Source organism: Harpia harpyja, chromosome 4 (genome assembly GCF_026419915.1).
Source record: "Harpia harpyja isolate bHarHar1 chromosome 4, bHarHar1 primary haplotype, whole genome shotgun sequence".
Classification (NCBI taxonomy): Eukaryota; Metazoa; Chordata; class Aves; order Accipitriformes; family Accipitridae; genus Harpia; species Harpia harpyja.
This window is the reverse complement of record NC_068943.1, coordinates 39,166,743-39,187,022: the sequence shown is the minus strand read 5'-3', so window position 1 is coordinate 39,187,022 and position 20,280 is coordinate 39,166,743.

The window sequence follows — 20,280 nt, the reverse complement described above, 5'->3', positions numbered from 1 at the left end:
GAAGAAAAGGTCCCCGGCAGCCGAGCCCTCGTCGAAGAAAAGGTCTCCGGCAGCCGAGCCCTCGTCGAGTAGTTTTTCTTCGGCAGCCGAGCCCTCGTTGACTAGCTTTTCTTCGGCAGCCGAGCCCTCGTCGAAGAAAAGGTGCCCGGCAGCCGAGCCCTCGTCGAAGAAAAGGTCCCCGGCAGCCGAGCCCTCGTCGAAGAAAAGGTCCCCGGCAGCCAAGCCCTCGTCGAGTAGTTTTTCTTCGGCAGCCGAGCACTCGTCGAAGAAAAGGTCCCCGGCAGCCGAGCCCTCGTCGAGTAGTTTTTCTTCGGCAGCCGAGCCCTCGTGGAGTAGTTTTTCTTCGGCAGCCGAGCCCTCGTTGAAGAAAAGGTGCCCGGCAGCCGAGCCCTCGTCGAACATTGTTTTTTTGTCAGCCGAGCCCTCGTCGAAGAAAAAGTCCCCGGCAGCCGAGCCCTCGTCGAAGAAAAGGTCCCCGGTAGCCGAGCCCTCGTCGAGTAGTTTTTCTTCAGCAGCCGAGCCCTCGTCGAGTAGTTTTTCTTCGGCAGCCGAGCCCTCGTCGAAGAAAAGGTCCCCGGCAGCCGAGCCCTCGTCGAGTAGTTTTTCTTCGGCAGCCGAGTGCTCGTCGACATTTTCTTCGGCAGCCGAGCCCTCGTCGAAGAAAAGGTCCCCGGCAGCCGAGCCCTCGTCGAAGAAAAGGTCCCCGGCAGCCGAGCCCTCGTCGAAGAAAAGGTCCCCGGCAGCTGAGCCCTCTTCGAAGAAAAGGTCCCCGGCAGCCGAGCGCTCGTCGAGTAGTTTTTCTTCCGCAGCCGAGCCCTCGTCGAAGAAAAGGTCCCCGGCAGCCGAGCCCTCGTCGAAGAAAAGGTGCCCGGCAGCCGAGCCCTCTTCGAAGAAAAGGTCCCCGGCAGCCGAGCCCTCGTCGAGTAGTTTTTCTTCGGCAGCCGAGCCCTCGTCGAAGAAAAGGTGCCCGGCAGCCGAGCCCTCGTCGAAGAAAAGGTCCCCCGCAGCCGAGCCCTCGTCGAGTAGATTTTCTTCGGCAGCCGAGCCCTCGTCGAGTAGTTTTTCTTTGGCAGCCGAGCCCTCGTCGAAGAAAAGGTCCCCGGCAGCCGAGCCCTCGTCGAACATTGTTTTTTTGTCAGCCGAGCCCTCGTCGAAGAAAAAGTCCCCTGCAGCCGAGCACTCTTCGAAGAAAAGGTCCCCGGCAGCCGAGCCCTCGTCGAGTAGTTTTTCTTCAGCAGCCGAGCCCTCGTCGAGTAGTTTTTCTTCGGCAGCCGAGCCCTCGTCGAAGAAAAGGTCCCCGGCAGCCGAGCCCTCGTCGAACATTGTTTTTTTGTCAGCCGAGCCCTCGTCGAAGAAAAAGTCCCCTGCAGCCGAGCACTCTTCGAAGAAAAGGTCCCCGGCAGCCGAGCCCTCGTCGAGTAGTTTTTCTTCAGCAGCCGAGCCCTCGTCGAGTAGTTTTTCTTCGGCAGCCGAGCCCTTGTCGAAGAAAAGGTCCCCGACAGCCGAGCCCTCGTCGAGTAGTTTTTCTTCGGCAGCCGAGCGCTCGTCGACTTTTTCTTCGGCAGCCGAGCCCTCGTCGAGTAGTTTTTCTTCAGCAGCCAAGCCCTTGTCGAAGAAAAGGTCCCCGGCAGCCGAGCCCTCGTCGAGTAGTTTTTCTTCGGCAGCCGAGCCCTCGTCGAAGAAAAGGTCCCCGGCAGCCGAGCCCTCGTCGAAGTAAAGGTGCCCGGCAGCCGAGCCCTCGTCGAAGAAAAGGTCCCCGGCAGCCGAGCCCTCGTCGAAGAAAAGGTCCCTGGCAGCCGAGCCCTTGTCGAAGAAAAGGTCCCCGGCAGCCAAGCCCTCGTCGAAGAAAAGGTCCCCGGCAGCCGAGATCTCGTCGAAGAAAAGGTCCCCGGCAGCCGAAACCTCGTCGAAGAAAAGGTCCCCGGCAGCCGAGCCCTCGTCGAAGAAAGGCGCCCGGCAGCCGAGCCCTCGTCGAAGAAAAGGTCCCCGGCAGCCGAGCCCTCGTCGAAGAAAAGGTCCCCGGCAGCCGAGCCCTCGTCGAAGAAAAGGTGCCCGGCAGCCGAGCCCTCTTCGAAGAAAAGGTCCCCGGCAGCCGAGCCCTCATCGAGTAGTTTTTCTTCGGCAGCCGAGCCCTCGTCGAAGAAAAGGTCCCTGGCAGCCGAGCCCTCGTCGAAGAAAAGGTCCCCGGCAGCCGAGCCCTCCTCAAAGAAAAGGTCCCCGGCAGCTGAGACCTCGTCGAAGAAAAGGTCCCTGCAGCCGAGCCCTCGTTTAGTAGTTTTTCTTCGGCAGCCGATCCCTCGTCGAAGGAAAGGTCACTGGCAGCCGAGCCCTCTTCGAAGAAAAGGTCCCCGGCAGCCGAGCCCTCGTCGAGTAGTTTTTCTTCGGCAGCCGATCCCTCGTCGAAGAAAAGGTCCCCGGCAGCCGAGCCCTCGTCGAAGAAAAGGTCTCCGGCAGCCGAGCCCTCGTCGAGTAGTTTTTCTTCGGCAGCCGAGCCCTCGTTGACTAGTTTTTCTTCGGCAGCCGAGCCCTCGTCGAAGAAAAGGTGCCCGGCAGCCGAGCCCTCGTCGAAGAAAAGGTCCCCGGCAGCCGAGCCCTCGTCGAAGAAAAGGTCCCCGGCAGCCGAGCCCTCGTCGAGTAGTTTTTCTTCGGCAGCCGAGCACTCGTCGAAGAAAAGGTCCCCGGCAGCCGAGCCCTCGTCGAGTAGTTTTTCTTCGGCAGCCGAGCCCTCGTGGAGTAGTTTTTCTTCGGCAGCCGAGCCCTCGTCGAAGAAAAGGTCCCCGGCAGCTGAGCCCTCGTCGAAGAAAAGGTCCCCGGCAGCCGAGCCCTCGTCGAAGAAAAGGTCTCCGGCAGCCGAGCCCTCGTCGAGTAGTTTTTCTTCGGCAGCCGAGCCCTCGTTGACTAGTTTTTCTTCGGCAGCCGAGCCCTCGTCGAAGAAAAGGTGCCCGGCAGCCGAGCCCTCGTCGAAGAAAAGGTCCCCGGCAGCCGAGCCCTCGTCGAAGAAAAGGTCCCCGGCAGCCGAGCCCTCGTCGAGTAGTTTTTCTTCGGCAGCCGAGCACTCGTCGAAGAAAAGGTCCCCGGCAGCGGAGCCCTCGTCGAGTAGTTTTTCTTCGGCAGCCGAGCCCTAGTCGAAGAAAAGGTCCCCGGCAGCCGAGCCCTCGTCGAGTAGTTTTTCTTCGGCAGCCGAGCGCTCGTCGACTTTTTCTTCGGCAGCCGAGCCCTCGTCGAAGAAAAGGTCCCCGGCAGCCGAGCCCTCGTCGAAGAAAAGGTCCCCGGCAGCTGAGCCCTCTTCGAAGAAAAGGTCCCCGGCAGCCGAGCGCTCGTCGAGTAGTTTTTTTTCCGCAGCCGAGCCCTCGTCGAAGAAAAGGTCCCCGGCAGCCGAGGCCTCGTCGAAGAAAAGGTGCCCGGCAGCCGAGCCCTCTTCGAAGAAAAGGTCCCCGGCAGCCGAGCCCTCGTCGAGTAGTTTTTCTTCGGCAGCCGAGCCCTCGTCGAAGAAAAGGTGCCCGGCAGCTGAGCCCTCGTCGAAGAAAAGGTCCCCGGCAGCCGAGCCCTCGTCGAGTAGTTTTTCTTTGGCCGCCGAGCCCTCGTCGAGTAGTTTTTCTTTGGCCGCCGAGCCCTCGTCGAAGAAAAGGTCCCCGGCAGCCGAGCCCTCGTCGAAGAAAAGGTCCCCGGCAGCCGAGGCCTCGTCGAAGAAAAGGTGCCCGGCAGCCGAGCCCTCGTCGAACATTGTTTTTTTGTCAGCCGAGCCCTCGTCGAAGAAAAAGTCCCCTGCAGCCGAGCCCTCGTCGAAGAAAAGGTCCCCGGCAGCCGAGCCCTCGTTGAGTAGTTTTTCTTCAGCAGCCGAGCCCTCGTCGAGTAGTTTTTCTTCGGCAGCCGAGCCCTCGTCGAAGAAAAGGTCCCCGGCAGCCGAGCCCTCGTCGAGTAGTTTTTCTTCGGCAGCCGAGCGCTCGTCGACTTTTTCTTCGGCAGCCGAGCCCTCGTCGAAGAAAAGGTCCCCGGCAGCCGAGCCCTCGTCGAGTAGTTTTTCTTCGGCAGCCGAGCCCTCGTCGAAGAAAAGGTCCCTGGCAGCCGAGCCCTCGTCGAAGAAAAGGTCCCCGGCAGCCGAGCCCTCCTCAAAGAAAAGGTCCCCGGCAGCTGAGACCTCGTCGAAGAAAAGGTCCCTGCAGCCGAGCCCTCGTTTAGTAGTTTTTCTTCGGCAGCCGATCCCTCGTCGAAGGAAAGGTCACTGGCAGCCGAGCCCTCTTCGAAGAAAAGGTCCCCGGCAGCCGAGCCCTCGTCGAGTAGTTTTTCTTCGGCAGCCGATCCCTCGTCGAAGAAAAGGTCCCCGGCAGCCGAGCCCTCGTCGAAGAAAAGGTCTCCGGCAGCCGAGCCCTCGTCGAGTAGTTTTTCTTCGGCAGCCGAGCCCTCGTTGACTAGTTTTTCTTCGGCAGCCGAGCCCTCGTCGAAGAAAAGGTGCCCGGCAGCCGAGCCCTCGTCGAAGAAAAGGTCCCCGGCAGCCGAGCCCTCGTCGAAGAAAAGGTCCCCGGCAGCCGAGCCCTCGTCGAGTAGTTTTTCTTCGGCAGCCGAGCACTCGTCGAAGAAAAGGTCCCCGGCAGCCGAGCCCTCGTCGAGTAGTTTTTCTTCGGCAGCCGAGCCCTCGTGGAGTAGTTTTTCTTCGGCAGTCGAGCCCTCGTCGAAGAAAAGGTCCCCGGCAGCTGAGCCCTCGTCGAAGAAAAGGTCCCCGGCAGCCGAGCCCTCGTCGAAGAAAAGGTCTCCGGCAGCCGAGCCCTCGTCGAGTAGTTTTTCTTCGGCAGCCGAGCCCTCGTTGACTAGTTTTTCTTCGGCAGCCGAGCCCTCGTCGAAGAAAAGGTGCCCGGCAGCCGAGCCCTCGTCGAAGAAAAGGTCCCCGGCAGCCGAGCCCTCGTCGAAGAAAAGGTCCCCGGCAGCCGAGCCCTCGTCGAGTAGTTTTTCTTCGGCAGCCGAGCACTCGTCGAAGAAAAGGTCCCCGGCAGCGGAGCCCTCGTCGAGTAGTTTTTCTTCGGCAGCCGAGCCCTAGTCGAAGAAAAGGTCCCCGGCAGCCGAGCCCTCGTCGAGTAGTTTTTCTTCGGCAGCCGAGCGCTCGTCGACTTTTTCTTCGGCAGCCGAGCCCTCGTCGAAGAAAAGGTCCCCGGCAGCCGAGCCCTCGTCGAAGAAAAGGTCCCCGGCAGCTGAGCCCTCTTCGAAGAAAAGGTCCCCGGCAGCCGAGCGCTCGTCGAGTAGTTTTTCTTCCGCAGCCGAGCCCTCGTCGAAGAATAGGTCCCCGGCAGCCGAGGCCTCGTCGAAGAAAAGGTGCCCGGCAGCCGAGCCCTCTTCGAAGAAAAGGTCCCCGGCAGCCGAGCCCTCGTCGAGTAGTTTTTCTTCGGCAGCCGAGCCCTCGTCGAAGAAAAGGTGCCCGGCAGCTGAGCCCTCGTCGAAGAAAAGGTCCCCGGCAGCCGAGCCCTCGTCGAAGAAAAGGTCCCCGGCAGCCGAGCCCTCGTTGAGTAGTTTTTCTTCAGCAGCCGAGCCCTCGTCGAGTAGTTTTTCTTCGGCAGCCGAGCCCTCGTCGAAGAAAAGGTCCCCGGCAGCCGAGCCCTCGTCGAGTAGTTTTTCTTCGGCAGCCGAGCGCTCGTCGACTTTTTCTTCGGCAGCCGAGCCCTCGTCGAAGAAAAGGTCCCCGGCAGCCGAGCCCTCGTCGAGTAGTTTTTCTTCGGCAGCCGAGCCCTCGTCGAAGAAAAGGTCCCTGGCAGCCGAGCCCTCGTCGAAGAAAAGGTCCCCGGCAGCCGAGCCATCCTCAAAGAAAAGGTCCCCGGCAGCTGAGACCTCGTCGAAGAAAAGGTCCCTGCAGCCGACCCCTCGTTTAGTAGTTTTTCTTCGGCAGCCGATCCCTCGTCGAAGGAAAGGTCACTGGCAGCCGAGCCCTCTTCGAAGAAAAGGTCCCCGGCAGCCGAGCCCTCGTCGAGTAGTTTTTCTTCGGCAGCCGATCCCTCGTCGAAGAAAAGGTCCCCGGCAGCCGAGCCCTCGTCGAAGAAAAGGTCTCCGGCAGCCGAGCCCTCGTCGAGTAGTTTTTCTTCGGCAGCCGAGCCCTCGTTGACTAGTTTTTCTTCGGCAGCCGAGCCCTCGTCGAAGAAAAGGTCCCCGGCAGCCGAGACCTCGTCGAAGAAAAGGTCCCCGGCAGCCGAGCCCTCGTCGAAGAAAAGGTCCCCGGCAGCCGAGCCCTCGTCGAGTAGTTTTTCTTCGGCAGCCGAGCACTCGTCGAAGAAAAGGTCCCCGGCAGCCGAGCCCTCGTCGAGTAGTTTTTCTTCGGCAGCCGAGCCCTCGTGGAGTAGTTTTTCTTCGGCAGTCGAGCCCTCGTCGAAGAAAAGGTCCCCGGCAGCTGAGCCCTCGTCGAAGAAAAGGTCCCCGGCAGCCGAGCCCTCGTCGAAGAAAAGGTCTCCGGCAGCCGAGCCCTCGTCGAGTAGTTTTTCTTCGGCAGCCGAGCCCTCGTTGACTAGTTTTTCTTCGGCAGCCGAGCCCTCGTCGAAGAAAAGGTGCCCGGCAGCCGAGCCCTCGTCGAAGAAAAGGTCCCCGGCAGCCGAGCCCTCGTCGAAGAAAAGGTCCCCGGCAGCCGAGCCCTCGTCGAGTAGTTTTTCTTCGGCAGCCGAGCACTCGTCGAAGAAAAGGTCCCCGGCAGCCGAGCCCTCGTCGAGTAGTTTTTCTTCGGCAGCCGAGCCCTAGTCGAAGAAAAGGTCCCCGGCAGCCGAGCCCTCGTCGAGTAGTTTTTCTTCGGCAGCCGAGCGCTCGTCGACTTTTTCTTCGGCAGCCGAGCCCTCGTCGAAGAAAAGGTCCCCGGCAGCCGAGCCCTCGTCGAAGAAAAGGTCCCCGGCAGCTGAGCCCTCTTCGAAGAAAAGGTCCCCGGCAGCCGAGCGCTCGTCGAGTAGTTTTTCTTCCGCAGCCGAGCCCTCGTCGAAGAAAAGGTCCCCGGCAGCCGAGGCCTCGTCGAAGAAAAGGTGCCCGGCAGCCGAGCCCTCTTCGAAGAAAAGGTCCCCGGCAGCCGAGCCCTCGTCGAGTAGTTTTTCTTCGGCAGCCGAGCCCTCGTCGAAGGAAAGGTGCCCGGCAGCTGAGCCCTCGTCGAAGAAAAGGTCCCCGGCAGCCGAGCCCTCGTCGAGTAGTTTTTCTTTGGCCGCCGAGCCCTCGTCGAAGAAAAGGTCCCCGGCAGCCGAGCCCTCGTCGAAGAAAAGGTCCCCGGCAGCCGAGGCCTCGTCGAAGAAAAGGTGCCCGGCAGCCGAGCCCTCGTCGAACATTGTTTTTTTGTCAGCCGAGCCCTCGTCGAAGAAAAAGTCCCCTGCAGCCGAGCCCTCGTCGAAGAAAAGGTCCCCGGCAGCCGAGCCCTCGTTGAGTAGTTTTTCTTCAGCAGCCGAGCCCTCGTCGAGTAGTTTTTCTTCGGCAGCCGAGCCCTCGTCGAAGAAAAGGTCCCCGGCAGCCGAGCCCTCGTCGAGTAGTTTTTCTTCGGCAGCCGAGCGCTCGTCGACTTTTTCTTCGGCAGCCGAGCCCTCGTCGAAGAAAAGGTCCCCGGCAGCCGAGGCCTCGTCGAAGAAAAGGTCCCCGGCAGCCGAGGCCTCGTCGAAGAAAAGGTCCCCGGCAGCCGAGCCCTTGTCGAAGAAAAGGTCCCCGGCAGCCGAGCCCTCGTCGAAGAAAAGGTCCCCGGCAGCCGAGCCCTCGTCAAAGAAAAGGTCCCCGGCAGCCGAGCCCTCATCGAAGAAAAGGTCCCCGGCAGCCGAGCCCTCGTCGAAGAAAAGGTGCCCGGCAGCCGAGCCCTCGTCGAAGAAAAGGTGCCCGGCAGCCGAGCCCTCGTCGAAGAAAAGGTGCCCGGCAGCCGAGCCCTCGTCGAAGAAAAGGTCCCCGGCAGCCGAGCCCTCGTCGAAGAAAAGGTCTCCGGCAGCCGAGCCCTCGTCGAGTAGTTTTTCTTCGGCAGCCGAGCCCTCGTTGACTACTTTTTCTTCGGAAGCCGAGCCCTCTTCGAAGAAAAGGTCCCCGGCAGCCGAGCCCTCGTCGAGTAGTTTTTCTTCGGCAGCCGAGCCCTCGTCGAGTAGTTTTTCTTCCGCAGCCGAGCCCTCGTCGAAGAAAAGGTCCCCGGCAGCCGAGATCTCGTCGAAGAAAAGGTCCCCGGCAGCCGAGACCTCGTCGAAGAAAAGGTCCCCGGCAGCCGAGCCCTCATCGAAGAAAGGTGCCCGGCAGCCGAGCCCTCGTCGAAGAAAAGGTCCCCGGCAGCCGAGCCCTCGTCGAAGAAAAGGTCCCCGGCAGCCGAGCCCTCGTCGAAGAAAAGGTCCCCGGCAGCCGAGCCCTCGTCGAAGAAAAGGTGCCCGGCAGCCGAGCCCTCTTCGAAGAAAAGGTCCCCGGCAGCCGAGCCCTCGTCGAGTAGTTTTTCTTCGGCAGCCGAGCCCTCGTCGAAGAAAAGGTCCCCGGCAGCCGAGCCCTCGTCGAAGAAAAGGTCCCCGTCAGCCGAGCCCTCCTCAAAGAAAAGGTCCCCGGCAGCTGAGACCTCGTCGAAGAAAAGGTCCCCGCAGCCGAGCCCTCGTTTAGTAGTTTTTCTTCGGCAGCCGAGCCCTCGTCGAAGGAAAGGTCCCTGGCAGCCGAGTCCTCATCGAAGAAAAGGTCCCCGGCAGCCGAGCCCTCCTCAAAGAAAAGGTCCCCGGCAGCCGAGCCCTCTTCGAAGAAAAGGTCCCCGGCAGCCGAGCCCTCGTCGAGTAGTTTTTTTTCGGCAGCCGAGCCCTCGTCGAAGAAAAGGTCCCCGGCAGCCGAGCCCTCGTCGAAGAAAAGGTCCCCGGCAGCCGAGCCCTCGTCGAGTAGATTTTCTTCGGCAGCCGAGCCCTCGTCGAGTAGTTTTTCTTCGGCAGCCGAGCGCTCGTCGAAGAAAAGGTCCCCGGCAGCCGAGCCCTCGTCGAAGAAAAGGTCCCCGGCAGCCGAGCCCTCGTCGAAGAAAAGGTCCCCGGCAGCCGAGCCCTCGTCGAAGAAAAGGTCCCCGGCAGCCGAGCCCTCGTCGAAGAAAAGGTCCCCGGCAGCCGAGGCCTCGTCGAAGAAAAGGTCCCCGGCAGCCGAGCCCTCGTCGAAGAAAAGGTCCCCGGCAGCCGAGCCCTTGTCGAAGAAAAGGTCCCCGGCAGCCGAGCCCTCGTCAAAGAAAAGGTCCCCGGCAGCCTAGCCGTTGTCGAAGAAAAGGTGCCCGGCAGCCGAGCCCTCGTCGAGTAGTTTTTCTTCGGCAGCCGAGCCCTCGTCGAAGAAAAGGTCCCCGGCAGCTGAGCCCTCGTCGAAGAAAAGGTCCCCGGCAGCCGAGCCCTCGTCGAAGAAAAGGTCTCCGGCAGCCGAGCCCTCGTCGAGTAGTTTTTCTTCGGCAGCCGAGCCCTCGTTGACTAGTTTTTCTTCGGCAGCCGAGCCCTCGTCGAAGAAAAGGTGCCCGGCAGCCGAGCCCTCGTCGAAGAAAAGGTCCCCGGCAGCCGAGCCCTCGTCGAAGAAAAGGTCCCCGGCAGCCGAGCCCTCGTCGAGTAGTTTTTCTTCGGCAGCCGAGCCCTCGTGGAGTAGTTTTTCTTCGGCAGCCGAGCCCTCGTCGAAGAAAAGGTGCCCGGCAGCCGAGCCCTCGTCGAACATTGTTTTTTTGTCAGCCGAGCCCTCGTCGAAGAAAAAGTCCCCGGCAGCCGAGCCCTCGTCGAAGAGAAGGTCCCCGGTAGCCGAGCCCTCGTCGAGTAGTTTTTCTTCAGCAGCCGAGCCCTCGTCGAGTAGTTTTTCTTCGGCAGCCGAGCCCTCGTCGAAGAAAAGGTCCCCGGCAGCCGAGCCCTCGTCGAGTAGTTTTTCTTCGGCAGCCGAGCGCTCGTCGACTTTTTCTTCGGCAACCGAGCCCTCGTCGAAGAAAAGGTCCCCGGCAGCCGAGCCCTCGTCGAAGAAAAGGTCCCCGGCAGCCGAGCCCTCGTCGAAGAAAAGGTCCCCGGCAGCTGAGCCCTCTTCGAAGAAAAGGTCCCCGGCAGCCGAGCGCTCGTCGAGTAGTTTTTCTTCCGCAGCCGAGCCCTCGTCGAAGAAAAGGTCCCCGGCAGCCGAGCCCTCGTCGAAGAAAAGGCGCCCGGCAGCCGAGCCCTCTTCGAAGAAAAGGTCCCCGGCAGCCGAGCCCTCGTCGAGTAGTTTTTCTTCGGCAGCCGAGCCCTCGTCGAAGAAAAGGTGCACGGCAGCCGAGCCCTTGTCGAAGAAAAGGTCCCCGGCAGCCGAGCCCTCGTCGAGTAGATTTTCTTCGGCAGCCGAGCCCTCGTCGAGTAGTTTTTCTTTGGCAGCCGAGCCCTCGTCGAAGAAAACGTCCCCGGCAGCCGAGCCCTCGTCGAAGAAAAGGTCCCCGGCAGCCGAGGCCTCGTCGAAGAAAAGGTTCCCGGCAGCCGAGCCCTCGTCGAACATTGTTTTTTTGTCAGCCGAGCCCTCGTCGAAGAAAAAGTCCCCTGCAGCCGAGCCCTCGTCGAAGAAAAGGTCCCCGGCAGCCGAGCCCTCGTCGAGTAGTTTTTCTTCAGCAGTCGAGCCCTCGTCGAGTAGTTTTTCTTCGGCAGCCGAGCCCTCGTCGAAGAAAAGGTCCCCGGCAGCCGAGCCCTCGTCGAGTAGTTTTTCTTCGGCAGCCGAGCGCTCGTCGACTTTATCTTCGGCAGCCGAGCCCTCGTCGAAGAAAAGGTCCCCGGCAGCCGAGGCCTCGTCGAAGAAAAGGTCCCCGGCAGCCGAGGCCTCGTCGAAGAAAAGGTCCCTGGCAGCCGAGCCCTTGTCGAAGAAAAGGTCCCCTGCAGCCGAGCCCTCGTCGAAGAAAAGGTCCCCGGCAGCCGAGCCCTCGTCGAAGAAAAGGTCCCCGGCAGCCGAGCCCTCATCGAAGAAAAGGTCCCCGGCAGCCGAGCCCTCGTCGAAGAAAAGGTGCCCGGCAGCCGAGCCCTTGTCGAAGAAAAGGTCCCCGGCAGCCGAGCCCTCGTCGAAGAAAAGGTCTCCGGCAGCCGAGCCCTCGTCGAGTAGTTTTTCTTCGGCAGCCGAGCCCTCGTTGACTACTTTTTCTTCGGCAGCCGAGCCCTCTTCGAAGAAAAGGTCCCCGGCAGCCGAGCCCTCGTCGAGTAGTTTTTGTTCGGCAGCCGAGCCCTCGTCGAGTAGTTTTTCTTCGGCAGCCGAGACCTCGTCGAGGAAAAGGTCCCCGGCAGCCGAGCCCTCGTTTAGTAGTTTTTATTCGGCAGCCGAGCCCTCGTCGAAGATAAGGTGCCCGGCAGCCGAGCCCTCGTCGAAGAAAAGGTCCCCGGCAGCCGAGCCCTCGTCGAAGAAAAGGTCCCCGGCAGCCGAGCCCTCGTCGAGTAGTTTTTCTTCGGCAGCCGAGCCCTCGTCGAAGAAAAGGTCCCCGGCAGCCGAGCCCTCGTCGAGTAGTTTTTCTTCGGCAGCCGAGCCCTCGTCGAAGAAAAGGTCCCTGGCAGCCGAGCCCTCGTCGAAGAAAAGGTCCCCGGCAGCCGAGCCATCCTCAAAGAAAAGGTCCCCGGCAGCGGAGACCTCGTCGAAGAAAAGGTCCCTGCAGCCGACCCCTCGTTTAGTAGTTTTTCTTCGGCAGCCGATCCCTCGTCGAAGGAAAGGTCACTGGCAGCCGAGCCCTCTTCGAAGAAAAGGTCCCCGGCAGCCGAGCCCTCGTCGAGTAGTTTTTCTTCGGCAGCCGATCCCTCGTCGAAGAAAAGGTCCCCGGCAGCCGAGCCCTCGTCGAAGAAAAGGTCTCCGGCAGCCGAGCCCTCGTCGAGTAGTTTTTCTTCGGCAGCCGAGCCCTCGTTGACTAGTTTTTCTTCGGCAGCCGAGCCCTCGTCGAAGAAAAGGTCCCCGGCAGCCGAGACCTCGTCGAAGAAAAGGTCCCCGGCAGCCGAGCCCTCGTCGAAGAAAAGGTCCCCGGCAGCCTAGCCCTCGTCGAGTAGTTTTTCTTCGGCAGCCGAGCCCTCGTCGAAGAAAAGGTCCCCGGCAGCCGAGCCCTCGTCGAGTAGTTTTTCTTCGGCAGCCGAGCCCTCGTGGAGTAGTTTTTCTTCGGCAGCCGAGCCCTCGTCGAAGAAAAGGTCCCCGGCAGCTGAGCCCTCGTCGAAGAAAAGGTCCCCGGCAGCCGAGCCCTCGTCGAAGAAAAGGTCTCCGGCAGCCGAGCCCTCGTCGAGTAGTTTTTCTTCGGCAGCCGAGCCCTCGTTGACTAGTTTTTCTTCGGCAGCCGAGCCCTCGTCGAAGAAAAGGTGCCCGGCAGCCGAGCCCTCGTCGAAGAAAAGGTCCCCGGCAGCCGAGCCCTCGTCGAAGAAAAGGTCCCCGGCAGCCGAGCCCTCGTCGAGTAGTTTTTCTTCGGCAGCCGAGCACTCGTCGAAGAAAAGGTCCCCGGCAGCCGAGCCCTCGTCGAGTAGTTTTTCTTCGGCAGCCGAGCCCTAGTCGAAGAAAAGGTCCCCGGCAGCCGAGCCCTCGTCGAGTAGTTTTTCTTCGGCAGCCGAGCGCTCGTCGACTTTTTCTTCGGCAGCCGAGCCCTCGTCGAAGAAAAGGTCCCCGGCAGCCGAGCCCTCGTCGAAGAAAAGGTCCCCGGCAGCTGAGCCCTCTTCGAAGAAAAGGTCCCCGGCAGCCGAGCGCTCGTCGAGTAGTTTTTCTTCCGCAGCCGAGCCCTCGTCGAAGAAAAGGTCCCCGGCAGCCGAGGCCTCGTCGAAGAAAAGGTGCCCGGCAGCCGAGCCCTCTTCGAAGAAAAGGTCCCCGGCAGCCGAGCCCTCGTCGAGTAGTTTTTCTTCGGCAGCCGAGCCCTCGTCGAAGGAAAGGTGCCCGGCAGCTGAGCCCTCGTCGAAGAAAAGGTCCCCGGCAGCCGAGCCCTCGTCGAGTAGTTTTTCTTTGGCCGCCGAGCCCTCGTCGAAGAAAAGGTCCCCGGCAGCCGAGCCCTCGTCGAAGAAAAGGTCCCCGGCAGCCGAGGCCTCGTCGAAGAAAAGGTGCCCGGCAGCCGAGCCCTCGTCGAACATTGTTTTTTTGTCAGCCGAGCCCTCGTCGAAGAAAAAGTCCCCTGCAGCCGAGCCCTCGTCGAAGAAAAGGTCCCCGGCAGCCGAGCCCTCGTTGAGTAGTTTTTCTTCAGCAGCCGAGCCCTCGTCGAGTAGTTTTTCTTCGGCAGCCGAGCCCTCGTCGAAGAAAAGGTCCCCGGCAGCCGAGCCCTCGTCGAGTAGTTTTTCTTCGGCAGCCGAGCGCTCGTCGACTTTTTCTTCGGCAGCCGAGCCCTCGTCGAAGAAAAGGTCCCCGGCAGCCGAAGCCTCGTCGAAGAAAAGGTCCCCGGCAGCCGAGGCCTCGTCGAAGAAAAGGTCCCCGGCAGCCGAGCCCTTGTCGAAGAAAAGGTCCCCGGCAGCCGAGCCCTCGTCGAAGAAAAGGTCCCCGGCAGCCGAGCCCTCGTCAAAGAAAAGGTCCCCGGCAGCCGAGCCCTCATCGAAGAAAAGGTCCCCGGCAGCCGAGCCCTCGTCGAAGAAAAGGTGCCCGGCAGCCGAGCCCTCGTCGAAGAAAAGGTGCCCGGCAGCCGAGCCCTCGTCGAAGAAAAGGTGCCCGGCAGCCGAGCCCTCGTCGAAGAAAAGGTCCCCGGCAGCCGAGCCCTCGTCGAAGAAAAGGTCTCCGGCAGCCGAGCCCTCGTCGAGTAGTTTTTCTTCGGCAGCCGAGCCCTCGTTGACTACTTTTTCTTCGGAAGCCGAGCCCTCTTCGAAGAAAAGGTCCCCGGCAGCCGAGCCCTCGTCGAGTAGTTTTTCTTCGGCAGCCGAGCCCTCGTCGAGTAGTTTTTCTTCCGCAGCCGAGCCCTCGTCGAAGAAAAGGTCCCCGGCAGCCGAGATCTCGTCGAAGAAAAGGTCCCCGGCAGCCGAGACCTCGTCGAAGAAAAGGTCCCCGGCAGCCGAGCCCTCATCGAAGAAAGGTGCCCGGCAGCCGAGCCCTCGTCGAAGAAAAGGTCCCCGGCAGCCGAGCCCTCGTCGAAGAAAAGGTCCCCGGCAGCCGAGCCCTCGTCGAAGAAAAGGTCCCCGGCAGCCGAGCCCTCGTCGAAGAAAAGGTGCCCGGCAGCCGAGCCCTCTTCGAAGAAAAGGTCCCCGGCAGCCGAGCCCTCGTCGAGTAGTTTTTCTTCGGCAGCCGAGCCCTCGTCGAAGAAAAGGTCCCCGGCAGCCGAGCCCTCGTCGAAGAAAAGGTCCCCGTCAGCCGAGCCCTCCTCAAAGAAAAGGTCCCCGGCAGCTGAGACCTCGTCGAAGAAAAGGTCCCCGCAGCCGAGCCCTCGTTTAGTAGTTTTTCTTCGGCAGCCGAGCCCTCGTCGAAGGAAAGGTCCCTGGCAGCCGAGTCCTCATCGAAGAAAAGGTCCCCGGCAGCCGAGCCCTCCTCAAAGAAAAGGTCCCCGGCAGCCGAGCCCTCTTCGAAGAAAAGGTCCCCGGCAGCCGAGCCCTCGTCGAGTAGTTTTTTTTCGGCAGCCGAGCCCTCGTCGAAGAAAAGGTCCCCGGCAGCCGAGCCCTCGTCGAAGAAAAGGTCCCCGGCAGCCGAGCCCTCGTCGAGTAGATTTTCTTCGGCAGCCGAGCCCTCGTCGAGTAGTTTTTCTTCGGCAGCCGAGCGCTCGTCGAAGAAAAGGTCCCCGGCAGCCGAGCCCTCGTCGAAGAAAAGGTCCCCGGCAGCCGAGCCCTCGTCGAAGAAAAGGTCCCCGGCAGCCGAGCCCTCGTCGAAGAAAAGGTCCCCGGCAGCCGAGTCCTCGTCGAAGAAAAGGTCCCCGGCAGCCGAGGCCTCGTCGAAGAAAAGGTCCCCGGCAGCCGAGCCCTCGTCGAAGAAAAGGTCCCCGGCAGCCGAGCCCTTGTCGAAGAAAAGGTCCCCGGCAGCCGAGCCCTCGTCAAAGAAAAGGTCCCCGGCAGCCTAGCCGTTGTCGAAGAAAAGGTGCCCGGCAGCCGAGCCCTCGTCGAGTAGTTTTTCTTCGGCAGCCGAGCCCTCGTCGAAGAAAAGGTCCCCGGCAGCTGAGCCCTCGTCGAAGAAAAGGTCCCCGGCAGCCGAGCCCTCGTCGAAGAAAAGGTCTCCGGCAGCCGAGCCCTCGTCGAGTAGTTTTTCTTCGGCAGCCGAGCCCTCGTTGACTAGTTTTTCTTCGGCAGCCGAGCCCTCGTCGAAGAAAAGGTGCCCGGCAGCCGAGCCCTCGTCGAAGAAAAGGTCCCCGGCAGCCGAGCCCTCGTCGAAGAAAAGGTCCCCGGCAGCCGAGCCCTCGTCGAGTAGTTTTTCTTCGGCAGCCGAGCCCTCGTGGAGTAGTTTTTCTTCGGCAGCCGAGCCCTCGTCGAAGAAAAGGTGCCCGGCAGCCGAGCCCTCGTCGAACATTGTTTTTTTGTCAGCCGAGCCCTCGTCGAAGAAAAAGTCCCCGGCAGCCGAGCCCTCGTCGAAGAGAAGGTCCCCGGTAGCCGAGCCCTCGTCGAGTAGTTTTTCTTCAGCAGCCGAGCCCTCGTCGAGTAGTTTTTCTTCGGCAGCCGAGCCCTCGTCGAAGAAAAGGTCCCCGGCAGCCGAGCCCTCGTCGAGTAGTTTTTCTTCGGCAGCCGAGCGCTCGTCGACTTTTTCTTCGGCAGCCGAGCCCTCGTCGAAGAAAAGGTCCCCGGCAGCCGAGCCCTCGTCGAAGAAAAGGTCCCCGGCAGCCGAGCCCTCGTCGAAGAAAAGGTCCCCGGCAGCTGAGCCCTCTTCGAAGAAAAGGTCCCCGGCAGCCGAGCGCTCGTCGAGTAGTTTTTCTTCCGCAGCCGAGCCCTCGTCGAAGAAAAGGTCCCCGGCAGCCGAGCCCTCGTCGAAGAAAAGGCGCCCGGCAGCCGAGCCCTCTTCGAAGAAAAGGTCCCCGGCAGCCGAGCCCTCGTCGAGTAGTTTTTCTTCGGCAGCCGAGCCCTCGTCGAAGAAAAGGTGCACGGCAGCCGAGCCCTTGTCGAAGAAAAGGTCCCCGGCAGCCGAGCCCTCGTCGAGTAGATTTTCTTCGGCAGCCGAGCCCTCGTCGAGTAGTTTTTCTTTGGCAGCCGAGCCCTCGTCGAAGAAAACGTCCCCGGCAGCCGAGCCCTCGTCGAAGAAAAGGTCCCCGGCAGCCGAGGCCTCGTCGAAGAAAAGGTTCCCGGCAGCCGAGCCCTCGTCGAACATTGTTTTTTTGTCAGCCGAGCCCTCGTCGAAGAAAAAGTCCCCTGCAGCCGAGCCCTCGTCGAAGAAAAGGTCCCCGGCAGCCGAGCCCTCGTCGAGTAGTTTTTCTTCAGCAGTCGAGCCCTCGTCGAGTAGTTTTTCTTCGGCAGCCGAGCCCTCGTCGAAGAAAAGGTCCCCGGCAGCCGAGCCCTCGTCGAGTAGTTTTTCTTCGGCAGCCGAGCGCTCGTCGACTTTATCTTCGGCAGCCGAGCCCTCGTCGAAGAAAAGGTCCCCGGCAGCCGAGGCCTCGTCGAAGAAAAGGTCCCCGGCAGCCGAGGCCTCGTCGAAGAAAAGGTCCCTGGCAGCCGAGCCCTTGTCGAAGAAAAGGTCCCCTGCAGCCGAGCCCTCGTCGAAGAAAAGGTCCCCGGCAGCCGAGCCCTCGTCGAAGAAAAGGTCCCCGGCAGCCGAGCCCTCATCGAAGAAAAGGTCCCCGGCAGCCGAGCCCTCGTCGAAGAAAAGGTGCCCGGCAGCCGAGCCCTTGTCGAAGAAAAGGTCCCCGGCAGCCGAGCCCTCGTCGAAGAAAAGGTGCCCGGCAGCCGAGCCCTCGTCGAGTAGTTTTTCTTTGGCAGCCAAGCCCTCGTCGAAGAAAAGGTCCCCGGCAGCCGAGCCCTCGTCGAAGAAAAGGTCTCCGGCAGCCGAGCCCTCGTCGAGTAGTTTTTCTTCGGCAGCCGAGCCCTCGTTGACTACTTTTTCTTCGGCAGCCGAGCCCTCTTCGAAGAAAAGGTCCCCGGCAGCCGAGCCCTCGTCGAGTAGTTTTTGTTCGGCAGCCGAGCCCTCGTCGAGTAGTTTTTCTTCGGCAGCCGAGACCTCGTCGAAGAAAAGGTCCCCGGCAGCCGAGCCCTCGTTTAGTAGTTTTTATTCGGCAGCCGAGCCCTCGTCGAAGAAAAGGTGCCCGGCAGCCGAGCCCTCGTCGAAGAAAAGGTCCCCGGCAGCCGAGCCCTCGTCGAAGAAAAGGTCCCCGGCAGCCGAGCCCTCGTCGAGTAGTTTTTCTTCGGCAGCCGAGCACTCGTCGAAGAAAAGGTCCCCGGCAGCCGAGCCCTCGTCGAGTAGTTTTTCTTCGGCAGCCGAGCCCTCGTGGAGTAGTTTTTCTTCGGCAGCCGAGCCCTCGTCGAAGAAAAGGTCCCCGGCAGCTGAGCCCTCGTCGAAGAAAAGGTCCCCGGCAGCCGAGCCCTCGTCGAAGAAAAGGTCTCCGGCAGCCGAGCCCTCGTCGAGTAGTTTTTCTTCGGCAGCCGAGCCCTCGTTGACTAGTTTTTCTTCGGCAGCCGAGCCCTCGTCGAAGAAAAGGTCCCCGGCAGCCGAGCCCTCGTCGAAGAAAAGGTCCCCGGCAGCCGAGCCCTCGTCGAAGAAAAGGTCCCCGGCAGCCGAGCCCTCGTCGAAGAAAAGGTCCCCGGCAGCCGAGCCCTCGTCGAAGAAAAGGTCCCCGGCAGCCGAGGCCTCGTCGAAGAAAAGGTGCCCGGCAGCCGAGCCCTCGTTGAAGAAAAGGTCCCCGGCAGCCGAGCCCTTGTCGAAGAAAAGGTCCCCGGCAGCCGAGCCCTCGTCAAAGAAAAGGTCCCCGGCAGCCTAGCCCTTGTCGAAGAAAAGGTGCCCGGCAGCCGAGCCCTCGTCGAAGAAAAGGTGCCCGGCAGCCGAGCCCTCGTCGAAGAAAAGGTGCCCGGCAGCCGAGCCCTCGTCGAGTAGTTTTTCTTCGGCAGCCGAGCCCTCGTCGAAGAAAAGGTCCCCGGCAGCTGAGCCCTCGTCGAAGAAAAGGTCCCCGGCAGCCGAGCCCTCGTCGAAGAAAAGGTCCCCGGCAGCCGAGCCCTCGTCGAGTAGATTTTCTTCGGCAGCCGAGCCCTCGTCGAGTAGTTTTTCTTTGGCAGCCGAGCCCTCGTCGAAGAAAAGGTCCCCGGCAGCCGAGCCCTCGTCGAAGAAAAGGTCCCCGGCAGCCGAGGCCTCGTCGAAGAAAAGGTGCCCGGCAGCCGAGCCCTCGTCGAACATTGTTTTTTTGTCAGCCGAGCCCTCGTTGAAGAAAAAGTCCCCTGCAGCCGAGCCCTCGTCGAAGAAAAGGTCCCCGGCAGCCGAGCCCTCGTCGAGTAGTTTTTCTTCAGCAGTCGAGCCCTCGTCGAGTAGTTTTTCTTCGGCAGCCGAGCCCTCGTCGAAGAAAAGGTCCCCGGCAGCCGAGGCCTCGTCGAAGAAAAGGTCCCCGGCAGCCGAGGCCTCGTCGAAGAAAAGGTCCCTGGCAGCCGAGCCCTTGTCGAAGAAAAGGTCCCCTGCAGCCGAGCCCTCGTCGAAGAAAAGGTCCCCGGCAGCCGAGCCCTCGTCGAAGAAAAGGTCCCCGGCAGCCGAGCCCTCATCGAAGAAAAGGTCCCCGGCAGCCGAGCCCTCGTCGAAGAAAAGGTGCCCGGCAGCCGAGCCCTTGTCGAAGAAAAGGTCCCCGGCAGCCGAGCCCTCGTCGAAGAAAAGGTGCCCGGCAGCCGAGCCCTCGTCGAGTAGTTTTTCTTTGGCAGCCAAGCCCTCGTCGAAGAAAAGGTCCCCGGCAGCCGAGCCCTCGTCGAAGAAAAGGTCTCCGGCAGCCGAGCCCTCGTCGAGTAGTTTTTCTTCGGCAGCCGAGCCCTCGTTGACTACTTTTTCTTCGGCAGCCGAGCCCTCTTCGAAGAAAAGGTCCCCGGCAGCCGAGCCCTCGTCGAGTAGTTTTTCTTCGGCAGCCGAGCCCTCGTCGAGTAGTTTTTCTTCGGCAGCCGAGACCTCGTCGAAGAAAAGGTCCCCGGCAGCCGAGCCCTCGTTTAGTAGTTTTTCTTCGGCAGCCGAGCCCTCGTCGAAGAAAAGGTCCCCGGCAGCCGAGCCCTCGTCGAAGAAAAGGTCTCCGGCAGCCGAGCCCTCGTCGAGTAGTTTTTCTTCGGCAGCCGAGCCCTCGTTGACTACTTTTTCTTCGGCAGCCGAGCCCTCGTCGAAGAAAAGGTCAGCGGCAGCCGAGCCCTCGTCGAGTAGTTTTTCTTCAGCAGCCGAGCCCTCGTCGAGTAGTTTTTCTTCGGCAGCCGAGCCCTCGTCGAAGAAAAGTTGCCCGGCAGCCGAGCCCTCGTCGAGTAGTTTTTCTTCGGCAGCCGAGCGCTCGTCGACTTTTTCTTCGGCAGCCGAGCCCTCGTCGAAGAAAAGGTCCCCGGCAGCCGAGCCCTCGTCGAAGAAAGGTGCCCGGCAGCCGAGCCCTCGTCGAAGAAAAGGTCCCCGGCAGCCGAGCCCTCGTCGAAGAAAAGGTCCCCGTCAGCCGAGCCCTCCTCAAAGAAAAGGTCCCCGGCAGCCGAGCCCTCGTCGAAGAAAAGGTCCCCGTCAGCCGAGCCCTCCTCAAAGAAAAGGTCCCCGGCAGCTGAGACCTCGTCGAAGAAAAGGTCCCCGCAGCCGAGCCCTCGTTTAGTAGTTTTTCTTCGGCAGCCGAGCCCTCGTCGAAGAAAAGGTCCCCGGCAGCCGAGCCCTCGTCGAAGAAAAGGTCCCCGGCAGCCGAGCCCTCGTCGAGTAGATTTTCTTCGGCAGCCGAGCCCTCGTCGAGTAGTTTTTCTTCGGCAGCCGAGCGCTCGTCGAAGAAAAGGTCCCCGGCAGCCGAGCCCTCGTCGAAGAAAAGGTCCCCGGCAGCCGAGCCCTCGTCGAAGAAAAGGTACCCGGCAGCCGAGCCCTCGTCGAAGAAAAGGTCCCCGGCAGCCGAGCCCTTGTCGAAGAAAAGGTCCCCGGCAGCCGAGCCCTCGTCAAAGAAAAGGTCCCCGGCAGCCGAGCCCTCGTCGAAGAAAAGGTCCCCGGCAGCCGAGCCCTCGTCAAAGAAAAGGTCCCCGGCAGCCGAGCCCTCGTCGAAGAAAAGGTCCCCGGCAGCCGAGGCCTCATCGAAGAAAAGGTCCCCGGCAGCCGAGCCCTCGTCGAAGAAAAGGTGCCCGGCAGCCTAGCCCTTGTCGAAGAAAAGGTGCCCGGCAGCCGAGCCCTCGTCGAAGAAAAGGTGCCCGGCAGCCGAGCCCTCGTCGAAGAAAAGGTCCCCGGCAGCCGAGCCCTCATCGAAGAAAAGGTCCCCGGCAGACGAGCCCTCGTCGAAGAAAAGGTCTCCGGCAGCCGAGCCCTCGTCGAGTAGTTTTTCTTCGGCAGCCGAGCCCTCGTTGACTAGTTTTTCTTCGGCAGCCGAGCCCTCGTCGAAGAAAA